The sequence below is a fragment of the Oratosquilla oratoria genome, chromosome 11, assembly GCF_046742065.1.
Source record: "Oratosquilla oratoria isolate Oo_2021 chromosome 11, ASM4674206v1, whole genome shotgun sequence".
Taxonomy (NCBI): domain Eukaryota; kingdom Metazoa; phylum Arthropoda; class Malacostraca; order Stomatopoda; family Squillidae; genus Oratosquilla; species Oratosquilla oratoria.
The window spans coordinates 54,955,920-54,979,808 of record NC_134787.1 but is presented as its reverse complement, the minus strand read 5'-3'; the positions used below and the strand labels follow the sequence as shown (position 1 = coordinate 54,979,808).

At 40.7% G+C, this 23,889-nt stretch overlaps 1 protein-coding gene across 4 annotated transcripts in view; it reads left to right on the top strand.

The window, feature by feature from the left end:
* Window positions 1-23,889, top strand: part of LOC143029832 (protein PALS1-like) — a 396,818-nt gene that overhangs the window by 225,113 nt on the left and 147,816 nt on the right. The gene's annotated exons all lie outside the window — the stretch shown is intronic.

The following is a 23,889-nucleotide window of genomic DNA, read 5'->3' as shown; positions in this document are numbered from 1 at the left end:
GTGTGTGTGTGTATGTGTGTGTGTGTGTGTGTGTATTCACCTTGGTCTTTGGATCATGTGCTGGACTCGTCATCGAGAGCTATTTCCCTCCCGGAAGAGAGCTCAAAGGTCGTATGACCGATCTATGGATAATGTTGTTAGTCCCAGTGACCTTCCACGCACACATACACCCAACTCCCCGCCCACGAGAGTTGGAGTGACGACTCGAAGCGCAGCGATACTGATATTATTTCAGCCCTGGACATGATTCGAACCTGGATCGCCGTAGTGTCAGGCAGAATCTCTACCAACCGCGCCACCGAGTCGTGTGCGTATACATGTGTGTAACCTTTGGTCTTTGGATCACGTGCTGGACTCGTGATCGACAGCTATTTCCCTTCCTGAAGAGAGCTCAGAGCTCGTATGACCGATCAATGGGGTAATGCTGTGACCTTACAAGCACCCCCCCCCCACCCCAACTGCCCACGAGAGTTAGAATAACGACTCGAATCGCAGCGGAACTGTAATTATTTCAGCCCTGGGCAGGATTCGAATCCAGACTGCCGTAGTGACAGTCAGGGACTCTACCAACCGCGCCACCCAGTCATGTGTGTGTGTATGTGTGTGTGCGTGCATGCGTGCGTGTGTGTGCGCGCGTGTGTGTGTGCGCGGGCTATATATGTATTCATATGCTGTGGCTGTATACGGTGTGTCCGGAAATCATAATGTCTCCATCAATACGGAGACGCCAGAAGCGAAAGGACGCACGGGATAACCAAAGTAGATGGGACATCATCAGAGAGGCAATAACAATAAGTGGATTCAGCTTGGGGGAAGTTGAAGATAAGATATTTAACGATCGGAATGTGTGGCGAGGTTGTGTGGAGAGGAACATGATTACAAATCTTTACTAGCGTCAGGTGAGAAATGATGAGGTGAGCACATAAAGAAAAAGAAAATGGAAATTGAAAAGTAGGTACCTGTCGGAACGCTTCCTCGGTATTATCCATCACTGAGTCAGAAGAGAAAGCATCATTGCATCGGAAGCCGTCCGGGTGCATCACGATCTTAGGGTTGGAAACAAGGGGCGAGTCACATACAAATGCATTTGAATTTTAGGTGCATTGCATTGTCATAGTATTTTTAAATGTATCTTGATTTTCAGAAGAAGAAAAAAAGTGTTTATATCTCGTATTAGGTTTTATGCAGTTACAGGCAATATGTGAAGGCAAATACATGGTTTGTTTGAGTAAATTTGCTTTATTTTTAACTGCCGCTTTTGTCGTCCGCAAACGCCAACGTCAGTGTCCCAATGTGCATCTCCTCAACTTTTACATTCCCGAATGAGCAAAGTTGAGCTCGTAGTGGATCTGTGCATTAATATAAAATGTAATTCTGTATTTGTATTTTTTCATTTGTGAATAAAAGTATTCACATTTGTTTGTAATTTCGCAACATAACCACAAAAGTACTTCCATTTGCATTTGAACTCCTAGAAAATTAAAAAAGTATTTTACCCAACCGTCGTTATTCACCTTCGCTACCCGCATGAAGGAGACAACAGACTTTGCCCAACCCAGCGACTCCTTGTCATGCCCGCATCACACTACGAGCGCAGACAGGAGGGAAGTGCACAACTATCGCAAATTACATAGCATTTCGCAATTTTTCCATTAACATTAATTCTTGACACACCACAAGGATATGCGCCACTACCAGACAACATGTTTACGTTTCGCCGAATGATAAATATGGGCTTCACTGTAGCTTGTTCGTTAACGCTTTATTTGCTGGGAGTTAATGCTGCTCCTTCCCCATGCAACTCATCTTGGCGACTGTGCGACAAGTCGGCACCGTTCAAGCTGATGTGAATGTCATGACCTCGATTACTCAAGATAGCGGCATGGGTCTCTCCAGGTATCTCCTTGCCGGTTTTGCTCAAGGTGTGAGGGGCGAGTACGTTGTCGGCTACGTAGGTACGTTCCCCAGACTCGCGCCCAGTAAGCGGACATACCAGCGGCAAAGACGATGGCGAGAACTGTGCTCGCTTGGGTTAAGTCCCTCCCACCTCCCGCTGCTGCCTCCTCCGTAAGCCATGGCCATCGTCACTCACTGAATGGTTTTATATTTTGTACTGCAGGGCGGTCTGGTACACAGATTAAGGGCCAGCACTTGTTCCAGTTCGGACTATCCTTCCTTATTCTGACCACGGAAACCTCCACGCTGAATTTTTCAAGCGGATGCACCAGCACGTATACAGAGTGGTAACCGGTAGGCTCGGGGATCTAGAATACCGGTCACCGGTATGACAGCAAGGGGAGTCTCGTTTAAGCATCCATTTGTCGACATTGGCATTCCCTACACACGCCCTGTTTGTGTACAGCGTACATTACACTCCGAGGCGAGGGTGCGCCACGATAGGACCGCAGGAACTGTACACTTTTCCTTAGTACGACTTTTTTACAACGCTTTGAAGCGCACCTGGGATGCGCTCATGGAGGGTGCAGAGGGGAGGGGGAGTAGGAGCAGTGAGTGGCGGGAAGGGCTGGGGCAAGGGACAGGAATTGCTGCCCAGGAGACTCTTGCCGAAGCCGGTCTTTGTTTCTATCCGTCATCACCGAAAAGCATCATGCATCTCTGACTACAAAGGGACATTAACGATATATAAGAAGATAATTCCCCCCGTGGCTCGTCGAATGCTCATCCTCTGGTTTCCTGTGAGATCAGTGACTAGAATAGGCTGAACAAGAGGATGTGAATAGAAACAGAGAAGACGAAGTACTAGGAGACTTATTATAAAAAAAATATTTTCCCTAACTGGTGTGTCGATTTGTGCAATAGCCTAAACGAATAGTCAGTAAAATACAAAATTTATAGCCAAGTTTGACTCTAAGGTAGTTTGACTGAGTTATGGAGGCGTTCCCCACGATCACGTCTCTATTTTCCAGTACATTTCCAGTAATAAATACACGTTGTCACCCAACCAAAAAGTGGCGAAACTTTTTGACAGTCATGGCTGCCATTAGACACCCGTATAAAGTTGTAGTTATGTAGACAGCTATGCTGACATATAAGATAAAGTCAATGATAGTTACAACCCTAAATATTCCTTTGGCAGTTGATCCTTTCAATTGGCATATCGCCATCCAGTAGTGCTGGGCAAATACCGCTAATCTCAGTACCGGAATTACCGGTAAACAACAATGCCGTTACCGGAATTACCGGTAAAAGACTCGTGAGGTAGTAGTCGCCTTTATGACTTAAATCTTTAAACAAATTTCATCCTACTATGGTGTGTAGTCACAACCCCATTGCATATTCTGTATATTGAAATAAAGTAAAAATTTCGATAGCCAGTTCTATTTTGTTTACGATATTGTGTTTATGGAGATATCTGGCAACTCCTCCCACCAATCGGAAGCAAGCTATGATTCTCAACAGTAAACACATGATTTTGAATTTTATAGATATCAGTGCGTTATCAAAGTTTGAGGTAAAAGCATGCCGCCTATCTACAGTATCCAGCCTCCCAGTTTAACTGTCTCTCCTGAAAAATAAATGTTTTTGTCCTTTATTAAGCTATATGTCTTGTTCTATTTTACATATTATTTTGATTGTTATGTCATTGTAAAGGGAAAAAGTCATACTTTAATTGGTGCTACTTTAGTATGCTCTCTACCGCGCAAGTGAGTGAAAGGAGGGTGGGTGTGGTGTATAAACTTGTCCGCCTCTGCATGCATGGGTCTATGTTTGGAGGGTGCATGTGGGAGTGGGAGTTTTGTTAATACACACATACACATATAAAGCTTTGACTAAATTGTAATAAATGTTTTCTTAAAAACTAACCTAAACTGACTAATTTGTAATAGATGTTTTCCTAAAAACTGCTTTTAATGTTCCCTTGTTTTAATACTTATTTCATACAAATTAGCCCAGCACGTGATCCAAAGACCAAGGTTACTCAAGGATATATTATATTTCATTGTTAGCATATTTTTTATTTATTTCCTCAATTATCTTTGCATACAAATTAGTTCATATTCTTATTTAGAAACAGAAGCATATTGGCATTTTCATCACTAGCATATATATATATATATGTATATACATATATGAGTTCATTTGGCGACACGCGGAATTTTTCGATGAAACTTTCACAATCAATATAATTTCGTATGCTGATCACAGAAATAACATTAATTCTATTGAGAAATTGACAAAAATGCAACAAAAAAAAATTTTAATGGTAAAATAATTACCGAGACCTTAGCGGTACATACTTGCTTAATGGTAAAAGTTTAACCAGTAAAATTAGCGGTACAGTGGGCCGTCAGTATTGTCACTCAGTACCATCAAGCCGAGACGTGCTTACCGCTCTCTGAATGTTATGGTATAGCTTATCGGTTAACGGAGCCTTAACGGTAGCAGAATTTTTGCTGGTAAGCTACCGTCAAGGTTGTTACCGATAAAACCCGTAACTATCGGTAGCTGCCCACCACTACCGTCAGTACCGTCACTCAGTACCACCAAGCCGAGACGTGCTTACCGCTCTCCGAGTGTTATGGTATAGCTTATCGGTTAACGGTAGCAGAATTTTTGCCGGTAAGCTACCGTTAAGGTTGTTACCGATAAAACCGGTAACTTTACCGGTAGCTGCCCACCACTACCATCCAGTGCATCGAAGTACTTGGTGCAAACAACAAGGCCTGTGGTTGGCGTCACCGAAAGAAGTTATTCGAGGTAGCTTTGACTTCTTTAAACCAGGACCTAACTCCTTAACCGAGTAATATCGCTCGAGGTTAACCAGATAAACACAAAAGAATATAATCGGTTAAATGAAGTAAGAGAGTACATCTGCGAAGTCATAAAGTCGTAAACGAATAAACAGTCACGCCAGTAAAGGCGTTCATGCGCTGACAGAGCTATCGACGCGTGTTTGCACATTGCATCCCACACATTCCTGTCGAAAGTTGTGCGAATTGCTGAAGGTTGCCGTAATTGTCCGTACCGCCCTCGTCAGTAAACGTGATCGAGAGTGACTGGAGTTTCGTATGCGTCCAATGGTCTCTGCAATAATTTTTGGATTAAGCACTAATATAGTGGTAAGAGGCTTACAGCTATCCAGGTAATTATTTCAAACCTATGTGTGTAGAGGGCAACGTACGTGTGTTGGCACAGCCATCCGCGTTTTTAAAAACACACAGAAAGCGTACGAATGAATGTTTTGTCATACTCACTGGAGCAAAAAAGTACACAGTGATATTCCAGTGAAGTAAATGGCTGAAGAGAAACTGGCTCGCTGGCATTAAGTGCCTAGATAGTGAAGTTCTATGTCAGCCATCATAGCAAGCATGTCGACAGTCATCATACAACGCTGTCAACGTTAGCAATCAAGAGAACAAGCCATGCGAGTCGATTGAATATGCAGAAATTGTTGCCAGGACTGTTGGGGGAGATGATAAAAGTAGAATGGAGTGTTCAACTTCCAACAGTTCTGTTACTTCCTCTGGCATAATGAGAAACTCGAGTTGGACTGGTAGGAAGTCGCCAAACGGAACTGATGTGACGACATAAAGATGATACTTTGACAGCCACTGATGCGTTGTGATTGCAATCGTTAACGAAGCCAATTAGAGACACTGGCGTGGGAGAATTCCGTCCGGCATCAACACCAGAAAGGAACTACAGCAAACAAAGGTTGCAATGCATTTTACTTAACCGAATTTTCCCTACTACGATCCTCTAAGATGCCGACCAGTTTTCGATTGTAGAGTCCAGCTGTTTGTGGGATCGAGCCCTGTTACAGTGAACTTTCACATCTGGAAGAACTGTTTTTGCTCTGCATTTCTTCCAGATTCATTATTCATCTGTGCTTACCGTAAGGTAGCGGGACAAATATAATTCCTGATTACACGTTATGGTCATCTTGGCATTCTTTGCCCAAAGTAACGTGGACGCTTGCGACTTATTTGAGTCATTTTGGGAGCACGGAAAAATAAGTAAAAAAAAAAATATGAACAAATAGAAAAATAAAATATATAAAATATCATGACAATTGAAGTAAATAACTGAAGAAAAGAAAACGTAAAAATAAATAAATAAACGATATACGTATCTTGCTCTTTGTTCGCGCAATGGTCCAGTTACCTGCACTCAAACATGCCAGATTAATTATATAACAAAAAATTCCTTTGCCGAATGTACAGACAAGAGAGGGAAAGGAAAAAGGAATGGTGAAAAATAGGTTGTTCGACGGAATTGGAGAACATTGAACCAAGTATTCAGCAAAGTTCAAATAAACTGACAATAGTCACAACTGGTCTAATCAGTCGCCAACACACAATGTAAGAAACCTATTTAGCGTCACTAACATGACCACCCTCGCGTCCACCGACATTATACAGAACTTATTTGCATTTTGGCTACTGACGACACGCCAGTGGCCGCGCATGCGCAAAAAAAAAAAAAAAAAAAAAAGTTGCAAACGCCAGTTCAGTTCGCTGATGGAAATGGGTTTTGGAAATTAGATCTACGTTCAAGTTGCATTCAGGATTTATGCTCTGAAATAATGACAAAAATCCCCTGAAGTATGGAATAAACAAAATGGAAATTAAATCATTATACGCTGTAATCCCACTTACAATTTATATCACTGATTCTGCTCAGCTAACAGAGTTATGATGGATCCCGACCTGAAAGGAGATTCAATAGCTCAAGACCAGCTAAAAGAAATTGCATCGCTTTTGCCACACTAGAATCTATGCATCTTATGGCTATTAGGTTTTGATACCTTTTAGTATGGTAAGTACCTTGGACAGGGCATGTGCACTATCTAGACCTTTATTGTGGTAATTCAAGTCAGTTTCATTCTCTTGGAATAGCTTTAATCAATACTACATTTGTAATTTGTTTCACAAGGTTGAATGAGTTAAGCCACACCTTCCCCAGAAGTAATGATGATGATCCTATGGTTCGGAGACCATGGACGGCATGCTTCAGTTCTCTAGCATGTTAACGAGAAATTGATGTATTTTCATGGGCTGCTACCTCCTATACTCTACACTAAATCCACTAAAGCCAGAATCTTGATCCCCAGAATCAGACTTTTCAATAAGCCAGGACTCTCCAATTCCTCATGACGCGATTAATTCCTTCGTATTTTTTGCTTGTCATCATGGTGGGAGTTTGCGTGTGTGGGAGCGAGAGAGGAGTGAAGGTCGGACTAATTAATCTGAGCTCATAATTAGTGGAAGAAAATTAGTAAACACATTGTTCCTGAAGAATCAGACTACGCCCTCTTTACTATTTGGCCAATCACAATCGATTTTAGCTGCAGGACAGTGAAGGAAGGAGAATTGCATGGCGATCGGGATGACATATAACTAATGTTGTGGCCTGATTTGGGCAAAGCCCAGCACTCGGGTGAATAAAGTCACAAAGTATTGGCTTGAACAAAAATCTGATTATTACATCACCATAACTAAGGTATTACGAAAGAAGAAAGAAGGTCTTAAGATAATGACATAATGAGGTACTTCGAGTTGAAGCTACGGGGTATGGTACTTATAGTTCTCACCATTGACCAGCGTCTATCTACCTGTTCATTATTAATTTACTACCATCAGTAGTCTATGAGGAGGGGAGTAGAGATTTTAGACTTTAGAGGAGAGATGTCTTGATTAAAATGAGCTGAAATGTCAACAATCAAGTGAAATGTGTATACATTACATTTCCGTTACTTATACATGCTAATTCGACTGCGTCACCAGCGGGGAGGAAGCGGTCTGTTTTGACTATTCTACCAACTAAGCTTGGAGATAAACAGATACGTATCGCTCACACAGAGTTGGAAGTATCTGGCAATGAGATCCAACTCGAGTTTAATTCACAATGAAATAATACATGCAGCACAGGGGAAAACTCTAAGTTAAAGCATTTAATCAAAACAGTTATGATCCCAGCTTGATTAATGATAGGAATCCGTGATATCTAATTGACAGGGTCATGCAAAATGAACAAAAATATTTTTCAGAAGCCATGAGGTTTTCCCTTTATTTTCGCATTCAATACAATTTCTATGTTTAGGTAACATGAGTTAAAATGTTAAATCTCGTTATATGTAAATAATTCTATTATTTCACTTTTGTTAAGGCAGCCATCCCCAGCGCTACAATGGATTTACGGATTGATTGAATGTTCATTTAGAAACGATGAGAAATGTCCACGCGCCAACACCATTGATTTTCCTCGGGAAGGTTTATCTGTACATACGAACTCTCCCTTCAAAGATGAACTCAAGTAATTTAAATTTTTTCTTATCTTAATCAAGGAAATCAGAGACCTGCAAACGAAGTTTGGGGCGTCTTTCCTCCATGTCAGCAAAGATGCTAAGGATTAAATTTCAATTGGACAATATTTGTAGGTATTGGACAATATTTGTAGGTATAGGAGCAGTAGTTTTGTTAGAATTTAGATAATTCCTAATGTATTCTGAATTTAGTCTTACGATATTCGCTGTATATGTGCTTGAAACTACAAAGTACCATTGGGTCAATGCAATCTAAATTATGAAACTTAGGCGTAAAGAATGGGAATTGCGGTGTTTGTTTATTGTGACGTCACTTCCCCTCATCTCTAAGAATATATTCACCATTATCCTCGTCTCCCTAAACCCTCTATGCACTCATTTAAATATTTTCAAAGAGCCTCCCTTTCCTCTACACTCTTTTCAGTACCAGGCCCATATGCACTTGCAAAAACCCACATCTCCCTTCCTAGTTTCACCTTCATCCACATTAACCTTGAAGAAACCTCCTTCCAATCCACCACATGTTTACCTATCTCTTCACTTATTAGTATAGTCACCCTTTCTCTCCCTCCACCTCTCTTTACTCCTGAGACCCTCTCAACCAAGGTCTAAGGATATAAGGTCTAACCACTTCCGACCGAATTTCGAGGGAGTTGGCGCAGCGGGCCCGTGAACGTCACCTGGCTGTTCAAAGTGGGGTTCGCGGGTCCTATAGCTGTCAGTTGAAGCTGGTGCGTCGTTCGGGAATGTCGTTGCCTTCGCTCGCACCGCTCCACGCAATTAGTTATATTCTGACAAATATTATATAAAATATATATAAAATATTATAGTTCCTGTCTATATATATGAATATATATGATATATAATATATAAAATATTATAGTTCCTGTCTTCCTTGGCGTTTCACAGTTTTCTTCAGTGTTTCACAAAGAGAAAACGGACCCAGCCTAATGACGTCAGAAGCTGCGCACAATAATTCAAACGGTCTGACCTGTATATTTAGACCTTGCTCTAAACTACACTCCCAAACTCATACACGCCCCCTCCCTTTCAGCTTAGTTTTACTCAATGCCAACACATCCATATTTCTTCTCACAAACATACTGCCTATCTATTCCCTTTTACTCTCATCTGTACTACATCCACGCAAATTAAAAGACCCAAACCATAGTGTTCTGGTTGGAAAACTCCTCCCAGACCCTCTTATGCCTTTTCTTTTTTTACGAATGTCCTCTTTGTGGCTACAGGGAGAAGGATGCCTAGTCCTATCCTCGTCCTGTTTTTGTCACCTTTTACGACTCAAGTGGGAACACTTAGTAGCAGTATTCTTTTCCCCCATTATATGTGTGTATATATATATGTATATATATATATATATATATATTGTGACATCATGACAGGTGTATGAATGGTAAGAATGGAAAGACACGATTAGTAACAAGAGACTTGAAGAAGCCTCAAAGGCGAAACCGGTCAGGAATAAAGTCTCTTATTCCCAATCGTGTCTTTCCATTCTTACCATTCATACATACATACATATATGTATATATATAAATATATATATATGTATATATGCGTGTGTGTGTGTGTGTGTGTATCTGTGTATGTGTATACTGTAAATATGTACGTATATATGTATATATATATATATATTATATATATACATATATGTGTGTGTGTGTGTGTGTGTGTGTGTGTGTGTATATATATATATATGTATGTGTGTGTGTGTGTATGTATGTATATATATATATGTGTGTGTGTGTATATATACACATACATATTAGAATATGATCCTAGAGCACATAAGAAAGTATTTATATATTTTGTATTTCTATAATAGAAAAGATGATAAACACCAATTTGCAGCTGAGCTCAACCAGCATTCTCTGGGATGCATTCATCAAAATGTTAAATGAAAGCATTAAATAATTCACGGTGTATTTGGGCAACAGCAAATGACGAAGACCTAGACTCACGAGGGTATAATTGTGTTCATATTGTTTGGTACATGAACTCGCTCTGCTCTACAACAAGAACAGGTCTACTCGAGATCAAAAACACGGGGACAGAACTGAGCCAGCAGTGCATTACCGAGAAAACAATAGATAAAAAAAACCTCGAACCATTTGAATAATTGTAGCATTTGGTAAATATTTTACACGATCTTCACTTTATGTACAAAAGATACACAGTAAGTAGGACTTCAAGAATTTACTCTAATACAGATACTCTATTTGTGGCTTACTAATAGAAAAATAACACAAACACACACACACACACACAAGAATTCGAAGCTAGATATGATAAAACTGGAGAGTAGGAGACGGGACCCAGCGAGCGTTGCCCCTTTCTTGTATACTACAATTAGGTAAATACACACAAACACACATACGCCCGTGAAAATTCCTCCCCGCACCCTAAAGTATTGTCTGTATAAGATATAAACAGTGAATACACCATACGGGGGGTATAACATTAATATAACTTACAGTGGTTTCCAACCGTGGGGCATATGCATTACCCCCACTTGGTAGGGACGTACTATATACTCGCTGCATCGAAAACTGGCCGTTAGGGCGGAGCACGGGGATTTCCCCTGTGTTACCACATATAATTATTTTATAATTATATTCTATTCTAAATTTTATTTTATAATTTTATAATGTTGCCACATATAATTATATTATAATTTTTTGTCACACACCACCACTTAGGTAAAAATCAAAGCATTTTTTTCTATACAGAGGTATCGTTTCCACGAGTCGTGGACATGGCATATGAGCGGGAGAGAGCGATGTTGCCACTCCATCCCTTCTCTGGCCACGCCCCCACACTGCATTCAGAAAGCATTGCATCCACACGCACGTTCTCGCCATGGATAAATACATTATATATATATATATATATATATATATATATATATATATAGAGAGAGAGAGAGAGAGAGAGAGAGAGAGAGAGCGGGCGGATGGGTGGGTGGGCGAGCCGTGCGGGCCGTGTTATCTGTGGAGATGTGGCAACACCGGGAAATTCCCTAACCCCGCCTTAGCGGCCACTTCTCGTTGCGTCTACTATAGTGGAGCACATGAAATAAATGGGGTATTGGGGAAACGTCCACATATTCCTCAGATTACATTGTTTATGATACAGCTGCGGTCCATATCAATTTCAAAACAAAAATAAAAGTAAATGTGAGAATATGTATTCTTTTTAATAAGGGCTATGGCGGGGTCACACAGGTAAAATTGCGAGTAGTATAAAACCATCAACAGAAGAAAGGCTCAAATCTATTATTTTTTTGTGGGCGACGGGGGTATTGGCACATGCTTTGACTTCGACCTTGCGGTAGTTCGGAACTCTTCACATAAAATCAAATAACAGTGTCCACGTAATGCTACTGTTGAATGAGGCGGCACCCGGACGAGACAAAGAAGAGAATGTAACATTTATAGAAATGGAAATCTTGTCACACGTATTACCACATTACTGCAAGACCTTATGTGATTTTAGTCAGGAACAGGACTAAACACCATTTTAATCAACATTTATGATAAATCAACATAAACGCCACCTAACTCATTATCTTGACTAAATATACAGATTATGAATTTATTCAAGTGAATTGATTTAACACTTACTTAAGTAATTATAGCGGATATTCTTTAACTCATATAAACAAAGTATTTATTTGTGTGTGTGTGTGTGTGTGTGTGTGTGTGTGTGTCGTAAATGTATAAGTATGTATCATATGTTTCTTTGTTATCGAGTCATTTGCGGCAAAGGCTGCCAAAATGCCTTGATAGAATTGTCGAATGTAACATGATTTCGGAATGCTCCGCAGTTTTCGATTCATGCGATGTTTACATGCAATTGCATACACTGGGGGAAAAGTTTATTTTCCATTAGAGAGAATCAGGGCACCACTTTGCTCAAATTAATAATTCATTCCACCTGATGTAAAAAACAAAATCATCAACAGTCGTGTTTATGTGTCAAAGCACACTAACTCATTTTTCTGTGTGAGTGCACCCGCCCACGAGCGGGCTCGCGCGCGCATGCGTAAAACGCCAACTTGATCTAATTGACACGATATATGCTGAATTCCAATCAGACGTGTACTTGCCTCCTTTACCCTATAATTCACTTTCACATCCACTGGTCCGTTCACTGCCACGTGCGATCCAAAACATTTAAAACATTTTACCCAACAGACTCGCTCTTTACGCTTTCATTTACTATATGTGAATCTCGTCGCTTTACTTTCGTCTATATTCTCAACTTTCTATTCTCACACTCCCTTCCGAACTCGTTCACCAACTGCCTCAGTCTCCCCTCAGAATCAGCCACAATTGCAGTGTCATCTGCAAACAAAAACTAGCTCACCTCCCACGCCCTTCTGCCCTCACACACCAACTCCAAATCTCTGTCTAGTACGCTCTTGTTTACCTCCGTTACCACCTCATCCATACATACGTCCAACAACCATGGCGACATCACCCCTCACAGCGCTACGTTCACTTCAGACCATTCACTCTCTCCCTGCACATACCTCACTACTCAATTAGAAACATTTGAGCGTTTCTAAGATATTTCCCTGTATTGCATACACCTACAGTACACTTCAGAACACCTCTAGTTATTTGGGGATGATTGTACAGAGGTTGTATGAAGGATTGATTGTACCTATATGTCATTCAGAGATTTAAAATAGAAGAAAGTCACAATGGAAGAATCTGGATATTTATTGAAATAGAGTGTGTTTGAGAGATATGATAGATGTTACAAGGATGGATACAGTGAGAAATGCGGTGATTTGTTGTGCATTTCTCAACCTATACATCATTTGGCGCAAGGCGAGGTAGAGAAAAATACTCCCCTTTCACTCATATATCACTTAATATTTTCATTCTTGACTGAAACCATGAAAAAAAATGCGCCCGTTGATCATTAGTGTGTCCCTCTTGTAGAACAAATCTTCGCCTAGTCTTAGTACTCTTTCCCAACTCGGCTGTCACCCATGCACATTTCCGTTATTCGATACGTTCTACCATGGCCTTATTCACATCATGCATCCATTTTTTCCCCCGTCTACTTCACTCCTAGCACCACAGATTTACAAATCCTTCTTGGATATCTATTTTCATTCATTCTCATAACATGTCTTGTTCTATCTATTTTCCAAATTCCACCTGAACCAGTCCTTTCATGAACCCGATATTTTCATACTGTCATATTTCATTATCCCTACATACATCACCAATGACTATTTCCACCTTACAAGGGAGGTAGCCAAAAAAACAAAGACAAAATCCATTCCCACCCATTCCATTCCTATATACTCCACTCCCAGTCACCTCCTCCCTCCCTCCCTCCCCCCCCCCTCTTATCTTGGCTCCTCGTAAAGCATAGTCTTTCTCATGTCTCAAAAAAAAAAAAAAAAAAAAAACACCTATCACCTAGGTCTCACTTCCATACATATCACTCGACATTTTTTTTTTTTTTTTTGTCATGCATTCCTCCCCTTGCTTCCACTGGCGTGTTTATTTCTCCATACATCTCTCATGGTACGTAGCTCCTACATTTTTCCCTCTCTCACTTTACATCAGTGGTTCTCAGACTCAGCGTAAATTATCCCCCGGGAGTGATATGGCAATTTTGGAAGTGTAACGGAAAAAAAGCGAAGAATTCAGGGAACAGAGACGATAACGCGGCGTCTTGCGGCGGGTTGCACAAAGCAAGATCTATATATAGATCTTGGTACAAAGTAGTGTACGACTATACCATAATTCGCAGTCTTATAAATATATTCAGAAAATAAAAATCTAAACTATCTATGGTTTAACCTATGTAATGATTATTAGTAATGACCCAATTTTGTGAACGGAGATAGGTTTGAAATTCCACGTTACATTGAAGGAAAAAAAAAACGTTAGGAAGCTGACTTCTCAGTGGCCAGCCACTTGTTCTGTTTTTCTACGAGTATTTTCATGTTACCAGATATTTGTAATTCTGCTTCATTCTCTCTCCATTCAACTATACATCAATCTTTTAGTTCCAGACATTGGACTTTTCTGAGTTTGTATGTAGTTGACAGTTGCCGACACGTCTATTAAAAGAAACGCCATGTCAGTGCTTTTATAATAAAGGCTCGTCTTCACGTGGTGTTTTTATTAATAAATTTCTGAAATTAAGGAATTACTAATAGAGAAAATTGACCGTAAATTTACCAGCGGCTCTATCCTTGGACATTACCTTGCCGAAGAGGCAGAGCCATAGAGGAAGAAGAGAAAGTGTGGAGTGCAGCGTAGATGCTCATTGCTGAATCAGTTCATTTCTGAACAGATACCCACATATACTGAAAATAGGTTCGAGGTGGTTTATATTTTGTCTATTCATCTATTCTATGCTACGCAATGTTTTTTCTTCAACCGAATAAAATCGTTTGACGGGAAGAAAATAATCAACTAAAAAAATCAATGATAGACCTTAGAGGACGAGAAGCTTTCCTGAAGGTGAATAAAATAATCTGGAAATAATTTGATAATTAATCTGACCACTCGACTGAAGAGAGCTATTTTTCTCTCTGCTGTACTAGTGACGGTCATTTGGATATTCACAGTTCTATTTCTCGTAAGTTTTCTGTCAATGATTGTTGAGTATGTGACGTAATACTGCCTGATACATTGTCACGATTTACAGAACGAACATGGAGTAACAAAGAATGATATAACCTTTACTAATTCACTCACGGTGATGAGCATCGTGTCTTGAATTAACCCGTAGACGACGGCGATCATTTCAATTTACGTTTTCTAATTACCACCAAACTGAGCTGGGAGTTTAGCTTTGACAAGACGTGGCGGCTATCGTTCTTGTATTTTTTTCAGGCTGCCGCCAGACAATTTTATTCAGTTGAGGAAAACCTCATATCACAAAGTAAGGCCTTGTGATAATTAAACAGAATTCTTCAGAAGGACGAGCTCTTCTCAGCTGAATAAAATCGTCTTGCTTTGTTACACTGGAAAAAGTAGCTAGATGCAACACCGGAAATAAGCAGCCATAGAGTTGGAAGCCTTTTTTTATTTTAATCAGTCCGTTTATTTATTTATTTATTGTGGATATCATGTGACATAATTTTTGTATGGCTGCTCGGCGTTTGTGCGATGATGAAGCAGATTTGACCGAAATGGACCGCATTCCGGGAAGATGAAGAGTGAACGAACAAATCGTTCAGTCACGCGTCTAATTTGTTGTCAGAGATGTAGGCGTCCGTATATGCTGCTTCTATAAACACACGATTCCATACCAAGTTGTGTCAGGTTCGAGTGCTTGAACCTTGCTTGAAAGGTGTGAAACGTAGTCTTCAAGGAACGAAAAAGAGAAATTTGCCGTTCACTTCACCTTACATCCTTGAGTTTGTTTTAATTGCCTTTGTCAGAGACTGATGCAATTTCCTCCCATTATTGTTTTAGGACAGATGTATTTGATTAAGATTTTTTAAGTGAGCGTGTAAATGGAATTACAACAATGGCTGTGAGAGTACGACGAAGCATTTCGACACGTTACGATTTGTTGTAAACAACTTGCTTTGGCGCTCTCCATCAAACATTGTTGCTGCTACAAGCGCACCTGTCCGAAGTAATAGTGTTTCCGTTGTGCTGCAATCACTGTTTACAAATAAAAGGGGAATGGAGGAATCCATTAATGGATGAAGTGATTTTATTTACACATTTGAAAACGTTGCAGAAGCGATGCAGCTCGGAGACATATATAGTAAGTATACTGGAATTAGAATATTGCTTTGGTGTAATAATGTGTAATAATTTGAAAATACTCCATGAAAATGGCTATATGTAAACCCAGAAATATAACAATACCTCCTGCTCTGAAAAATACTGTCATTTCAGGATTTTGTTTACGATAACAAGCGACCGAGCGTATAAACCAAGGTCTAAATATACATATTCTTAGATCTTGGTATAAACTGTCCGTCAGCTTTGTTGTGGCGTGTCAATGCAGTACTTACGTCTGTGGTCAATGTGTTACGTAGCGCAAAGTTCGTTTCCTGCACGTATTTTTCAATTGTATTCTCCCGTAAGAAAAAAAAATCTAGCTTATATGATGCTTTTAATTTTTTTTCATATCAGTGCCGTCTGTATTTTAATACTAATATGCCTGAAAAAAATCGGTATCTACAACAAATGGAAGGCTAGTGGAAAGCCTTGTACCTCTCCCATTTGTCCGTCGGGATGTTTTCGTCCACCGACATTTTCTCACTGGAATTTACCCTCACTCCTAATGAAACATATTGAAAGCTCCCGCTCCCAGATTTTTTCACCTTCTTGTTATGGGATCTTGGTTCCGAACCATTTATTAGAGGTTAGTTGACATTTGTATTTCTAGCGAGTCATCTATCCACCACATCCGGTGTGGGCCGTCTCTGTTTGTGCTTCGACGCGCTAACAATGTTTACAAATGTCTTTTTTTTTCTTAGGTTCGCACATTCGTCTCCTGCGCTCACTCTTGCACTCAGACTTGTATTACATCAGACGCATTTCTTGCAGGTATTGCACGTTTGTCTGACTACGACTTAAGCGTCCTAAGTGCTCGGATTTCTGAGTGAAGTTGAAGTCACCGATGGCCGTTGGATTCGAACGCCGGTCTTGGAGTCTTTTACCCAAATTTGTTAACATCGAGGAAAATATTACATCTGCACTGCAAATATCCAAAATTCACAATGATATATCAGTAGAGTTTTATAAAAATATATTTCGTTGTACTTGCATTACTACATTCTTCTTCACGAAAATGTTTCTTGTTTTTGTCTGGCTGTCGTCAAGCTATTATCGGTTAATTTAGTAATTTATTAGTTTATTAATTAATTAATTCATCTATTCATTTATTCGTTTTTGTCACCACCAGTGATAAATGACATCGCAGCAAAAAATGGAGTGTCAGAAATAATCAAAGTTCATTCAAATAAAGCCTTAAAAGCCCAAATTGTATGTCCATACCAAGATCCATACATTTGTATGGATCTTGGTCCATACATACCTCTTTATCCAAAGAAAAACAAGCTCCAGAAATCAGAGGTTCAAATGATATAGAAAATAAACATATTAATTCCTCAGGTTCTCCAACAGATAACACTCCGGCATATCACGAATTCGAAAGGGATTCATCCGAATGTAAACACAGTTGAGGGGAGGAGGGTGAGGAGCTGGAAAAAAAGGTGGAAGAGAGGGGACGAGGAGAGGAGAGAGGAGGAGGGAAAAGAAGGACGGGGGATGGGAAGAGGAAGACAGAGAGGAGGAAGGGGGGAGGGAAGTGTAAGAGGCTAGAGAGTTGGTGGGTGAGCGGGAGGAGAGGGAAGAGGAGAAGGAGTGAAGAGAAGGAGGAAGAGGTAAAGATGAGGAGAGTAGAGGGTAGGAGAAGGAAGGGAGAAGAGGGCGAAGGGAGAGAAGGAGGAGGAGGAAGAAGAGGGGAGAGAAGGAAGAGGGGAGAGAAGGAAGAAGAGGAGGAGGATAGGAGAAGAAATCATCACGGGCGTGTGACGTCATAGTTATACTCCTCCTCCTCCCACAATTTTCCTCCTTCTCCTCCCCTTCCTCCTCTTTCCCTCTCCACTTCTCCTCCCCTACCCGTTCCCTCTTATCCTTTTCCTACCCTCTACTCCTCCTTCTCCACCTCCTCCTCCCTTCCTATTCCACCTCTCCTCCGCCTTCCCCTCCTCCCTTTCTTTCCGCCTCCTTTCCTTTCCACCTCATCCCTCTCTTTTCGCCTCCACCCTCTCCCCCCCACGTCTTAATTCTTCATTCTTCTATCCCTCCACCCTCCTCTTCCTCCTCCTACCCCTTTCCCCTCCACCCTCCTCTTACCCCCTTCCCCTCCACTCTCCTCTTCCTCCTTCTACCTCTACCCTCCACCCTCGTCTTACCCCCCTTCGCCTCCCGTCCTCCTCCTTCTCCTCAACCACCACCACCACCCTCCTCCTCCTACTACTACTACCACCCACTCCTTTGTTTCCTCCCGTCTCCCACCCTCCTCTTTCCCTTACTCCTCCCCCTTCCTCCTCCAACCTCCTTCCCCTCTCCAACCACATATTTTCCTCCCCTTCCTCTCCCTCCTCCTCTCCCATTTCCCCTTTCCTCCCCTCCTCCTCCAACCTCCCTCTCCCCCTTTCCAACTACATATTACCCTCCCTTTCCTCTCCCTCCTCCTCCTCCTCTCCCATTTCCCCTTTCCTCCCCTCCTCCTCCATTGGGTTGTGTTGGGAGGTGGTCATAAGGATTTCCAACAGACATTCCTCCTCGAAGTGTCGTAGCCGCCATAAGTGTCAAGTTTCATTGTCGAGTAACTTAGGTGAAGGAGGTGCTCACGCGCGTGGAGTTGTATGTCACTCATAATCCTAATCATGTTTGCTTTTGTCTCTACTAGCTTGTCAAGGAGCCCGAGCCTTTCACTCTCTAGGGGGGGTCATGGGGTGAATGAAATAGCCAGACGTAAGGAGCCCGAGCCTTTCACTCTCTAGGGGGGGTCATGGGGTGAATGAAATAGCCAGACGTAAGGAGCCCAATGTAGCTTTCGTAGTAAAATTATGGAATCTTCCTTAATCAAACATTTTCCTAACTTCAGTACCTCAAAAGGTCAGTGGTCCTCAGATTGCATTACGAGGATAGCAGTCAATGAATTAATGTCAAGAGCGGTCGGACAAAATACCACTAATTGTCCATCCTTGACCCAACCACATCAAGGACATGAAACCTGAGCCCCCACCCCACTTTTCCCCGTCCCCTTTTCTGTACTCCTCACTACCTCATTCATACCTGTACTCTATCTTCTTGTAACCATTCTGCTGAAGAGGATTACAGATAGAAGTCGAAATATACGGATCTTCTTTACTTCTGATATTATTTTTCCGATAGTGGGTTTTAAGTGTATATGTATATATATATATATATATATATATATATATATATATATATATATATATATGTGTTTAACATGCTTTGTTAAAAACAATTGTGTATTCGGCGTACAAAACTTCTTGAGTAGACTTTCAAATCTTCTGAACGTAGATTTCTGGTCACAGGACAGACGGAATAATAAATTTCCAGTAGATATTAGGAGCTATTGTTGAGTAAGAGTATACAGACGTTTCGCTAAAAGCAGTTGGCATTTTCAGTGTAACAGAAGTGAGATTACAAGACATAATATAAAGAGAAAGAAAGATCTGGGTGAGGTCACAACATAAGACGCGGGGGGAGGTCACATTACAAGTTTGAAATGACGGGGGAATTTGTCACTGGGACAAGTGACAGACCCAAAGGCGTCCAGTACAGAAACTATATTCACCGGGCAAAATAAGACACTCCCCTTTTATTCAAGCCAATAACATTCGCCTTACGACCATCGCAGACACCCTCGCTCCAGCTTTACCCAATCCGCGTCGTTCAAACGCGATCGTGATTGGTCAAGGAGGAAAGTGGGTAATCCTTGTTTCATCTGAGATCGTTGTGGTGACGATAGTCAATCAATCAATTAAATCAACCATCCTGAGTCCACTGCTGAACAAAGGCCTCCTTCATAGCATTCCATGAATCACGACCGTGCCATCCTCTGCCACGTCACTCCTGCAAACTTCTCGATCTCGTCTCTTCACCTTCTGTCTGGTCTCCCTCTTCCACGCTTCCTATCTCGCGGCGTCCACTCAGTTACACACTTGCTCCATCGCTCATCAATCGTTCGCACCAACTTACCTGCCCAATTCCACTTCCTCTCTTTTACTGCCTCCACAATATCTTTCACTCTAGTCTGCTCTCTCATCCAACTTGCTCTCTTTCGGTCTCTCAGTGTTATTCCCATCATTGATCTCTCCATTCTCCTCTGTGCAGTCCTTAGCTTTGTTTCCATCGTCCTCGTCAGCTTCCAAGTCTCACACCCGTAGATTATTGCTGGTAGAATGCATTGATTGTAAACTTTACGTTTCAAACATAAAGGTAGAGAGCCTCTCAGGGTTTTATAGTACGGTACAATATTTAACTGAACGTATTTATAGTTTAGCAACGTTCATCTCACAAAGGAGAATAAATGATTGTAAGCCTTTCATGTGATATTGAGGGAATGTTTAGGCTAAAAAAGTATCTATTTTCAGAGGGTTCACCACATAATTATCTTTCCAGTAATTAGCTCCGCGATCAGTAGGATCAAAGCATTTCGTCACATAAACTTTTTCACACAATATCATTGACGTATGAATGTGGAGGCGAGTTCACAAGGGTGGTCTGACAACCCACACTACACCCCTCACTACGAGGACCAGACAAATAAATCTGATCACAAACTTGATAGGGTTGTAATGAGCACAACGATAAAGTTGTAAGTTAGAGTGTTTATCCAAGTGGTTTCCAACCCTTCTTTGCCAAAGGTTCTCCTTAAGCTAATAGAATCACCTGGCAGGCTGCCAGAATAATATCTACAAATCAACCGTGGCAAATGGTGTCCATCACCACCGTGTAGGGCTCCAGGAGGACAAATTCTCTCAAATTGGCCGGATATCCTGGCATACGCACTCGCGATAAACCAGGCGAGGCAGACATCCTTTCCTTCCATTCATTCAGTATTTCTGTTATCATTTCCTATAACTCTTGTCACATTGCCTCTGAGTCGAGCAGTGTGGTGAGAGACGGAGGGTGACATTTCATCCACGGGGAGCTAAAATGGGATGGGTGTGGGGCGGATATATGTTTTGACTCTGCCATCCCCCGCACAAGAGTTTAGAATCAGGTGCATAGACTACAAATGCGTCCGGCATCGGTTCCTAACCTACAGCACGTAGCAGGTTCCAATTCTATTATATTCTATGTTTGCAAGATTCCAGCAGATTGGAACCCATAACCACAAGGACCCCGGTTCGAAGCCTTACTACCTGGGGTCACGTGACTAGGTGTCCAGTTAGCTACCATCTTGCCACGTGGAAGGATAAGGACCCTCTACAACCCGTGGGAGAGGAAGTGATATCGACTGCGCCTACGGCCCGTGCACCTGCAGGGCTGTCCGTGCACCTGAGACATTCCACCTGATCCTCAACCATTGTAAGCGGGGTGGCCGAGTCAAAGCATACATTCACCTTATATATGAACACGCGCACACACACACACACACACACACACACACACACACACACACACACACACACACACACACACACACACACACACACACACACACAATAATTTAGATAAAATGAGATATGAAGACGGGATACCACGAGCATAGCTCCCCTTCCCGTAAAATACAACTAGGTAAACACACACACAGTGTATATATATATATATATATATATATATATATATATATATATATATATATACACTGAATGGTTCCCAGTGATCAATTAATATCTTTCTTCAACCACAAATCACTTTTAATTCCATGCCATCGCAGTCGAGACTGAAGAATCGCTCGATGGAGACATCCGTTGGAAATTGAAACGTGGACGAGCCGAGGATTCGAACCCAGCTAACCCGTAAAAAAGTTACAGTGACTTCATAGTGTATTGATTTAAGTCACTGTAACTTTATTACGGGTTAGCTGGGTTCGAATTCTCGGCTCGTCCACGTTTCAATTTCCAACGGATGCCTCCATCGAACGATTCTTCAGTCTCGACTGCGATGGCATGGAATTAAAAGTGATTTGTATATATATATATATATATATATATATATATATATATATATATATATATATATATATATATATACTGAGATTTTTTCTCCCATACAAGGGAGGTAGACAAGTCAAGGGCGCGTCGTACCCACTCTCACCCATTCCACTCCCACCAACCTCCTTCCTTTCATCTTAGCCCCTCATGGATGACGGGTCATTCTTGTATCTTGCCCATTGCCTTGGGTAAAAAAAATTGTAGCAAAAGACGTATATATATATATATATATATATATATATATATATATATATATATATATATACAGACGCTCCTCTACTTACGTTCATTCGTTTTACGTTTTTTCTATTTTACGTTTGAACTGACTGTAAAAAAAAAAAAAAATGAAAAAAATGAGTGAATTTTTTAGTTTAGCGCGCTCTCCGTAGTTCAAACGATACTTACGCATGACGCTGCGTCCATTGTTTACATGGCACAAACGACAGACTGAACGTGCCTTGCCTCCTCCTCCTCCACCATCTCAATTTATGTTGCTTGAATTTAATTTATTTGAAATTAATGTTATTATTTTACCATGTTATGTGTATAATTAATGATTTAGGGGTGTTTTATAAGATACGGTAATAGAATTTACGGATGTATAGTACAGTAACAACTTGCGTTCATTTTCAACTTACGTTCGGCCGTTCGGAACGTAACTAAAACGTAAGTTGAGGAGCGTCTGTATACATGTGTGTGCGTGTGTGTATTTAATTGTATTAGACAGGAAATGAGCTACGTTCATGGGGCCCTGCCTCATGTTCTCCATTCACTATACCTATGGTTCTCATTTGGTCTCTATATTTAAGTTATTCCAGGACTTTACACACCTGTATTAAAAATATTTCTTCACATCAATGTAGTCTTTTGTGTGTATTTTACCTCAGTATTTGTTACATAATTGCAATATATAAGAAAACAACTGTGTGTGGAATACCGATTGTTTTCTCTGTCGGGTATGTTTATAAATTATGTATGCACCTTTATGTATTTATCTAATTGATGTAAACATGAACTCATCCAATTAATGCATATGGTTTTAGATTCATATATGGTTCCAGCTTGGGATATATCGTCTTCTAATATATTCCAGGAGTTAATAAATGTTCAGGGAAACTATTTCTTTTTTATTCTTCAAACATTTCTTTTATTTTGATATGAATTCCCGATGCCCTCACGTCCCAAACCGAGATCTCTTACCTTTGTCCATCCTCTTCGTTGACCTTAGCACTATAATCAAGTCACCTTTATTTCTTCGTTATTTTAACAATAGTTATGTGTGTGTGTGATTTACCATGGTCTTTGGATCACGTGCTGGACTCGTGATCGACAGCTATTACCCTCCCGGAAGAGAGCTCAGAGCTGTGTGTGTGTGTGCGTGTTTACATGAAAATGGTATACCAGAAATACCCTACGCTCGTGGAATACTCCAAATCTATATTTATATATTTGTGTGTATATTTGCGTACGTGCGTGTGTATGTAATCTGTATTCACACATGAAATTCATATGTAGAAACTATGCACAACACGCGAATAAATACGTAAACATTCGAAAGAAAAGAATTTATGAGAACTATGAAACTCCGGTGCATATTAGTCTTCATACCACCAATATAAATAGTGTGTGTAAATCTCATGTAATTTAGAATGGCAAACTAAATAAATAATAATCATTCTGTATACGAATATGTGGCATAGCAGTTGCTGACTCCCCTACCTGTCCAAGTCGACTCGCCCACCCTGTTGTACTTTGTCTCATTTTCATCTTGCACTTCTCATTTTGTTTCGTCCTCTTTGAAACATTTTTAGGTATATATAGGAAAAATTAAATACCTGGGTGCCTTTTCCATAATAAATTAGCACAATTATTATTT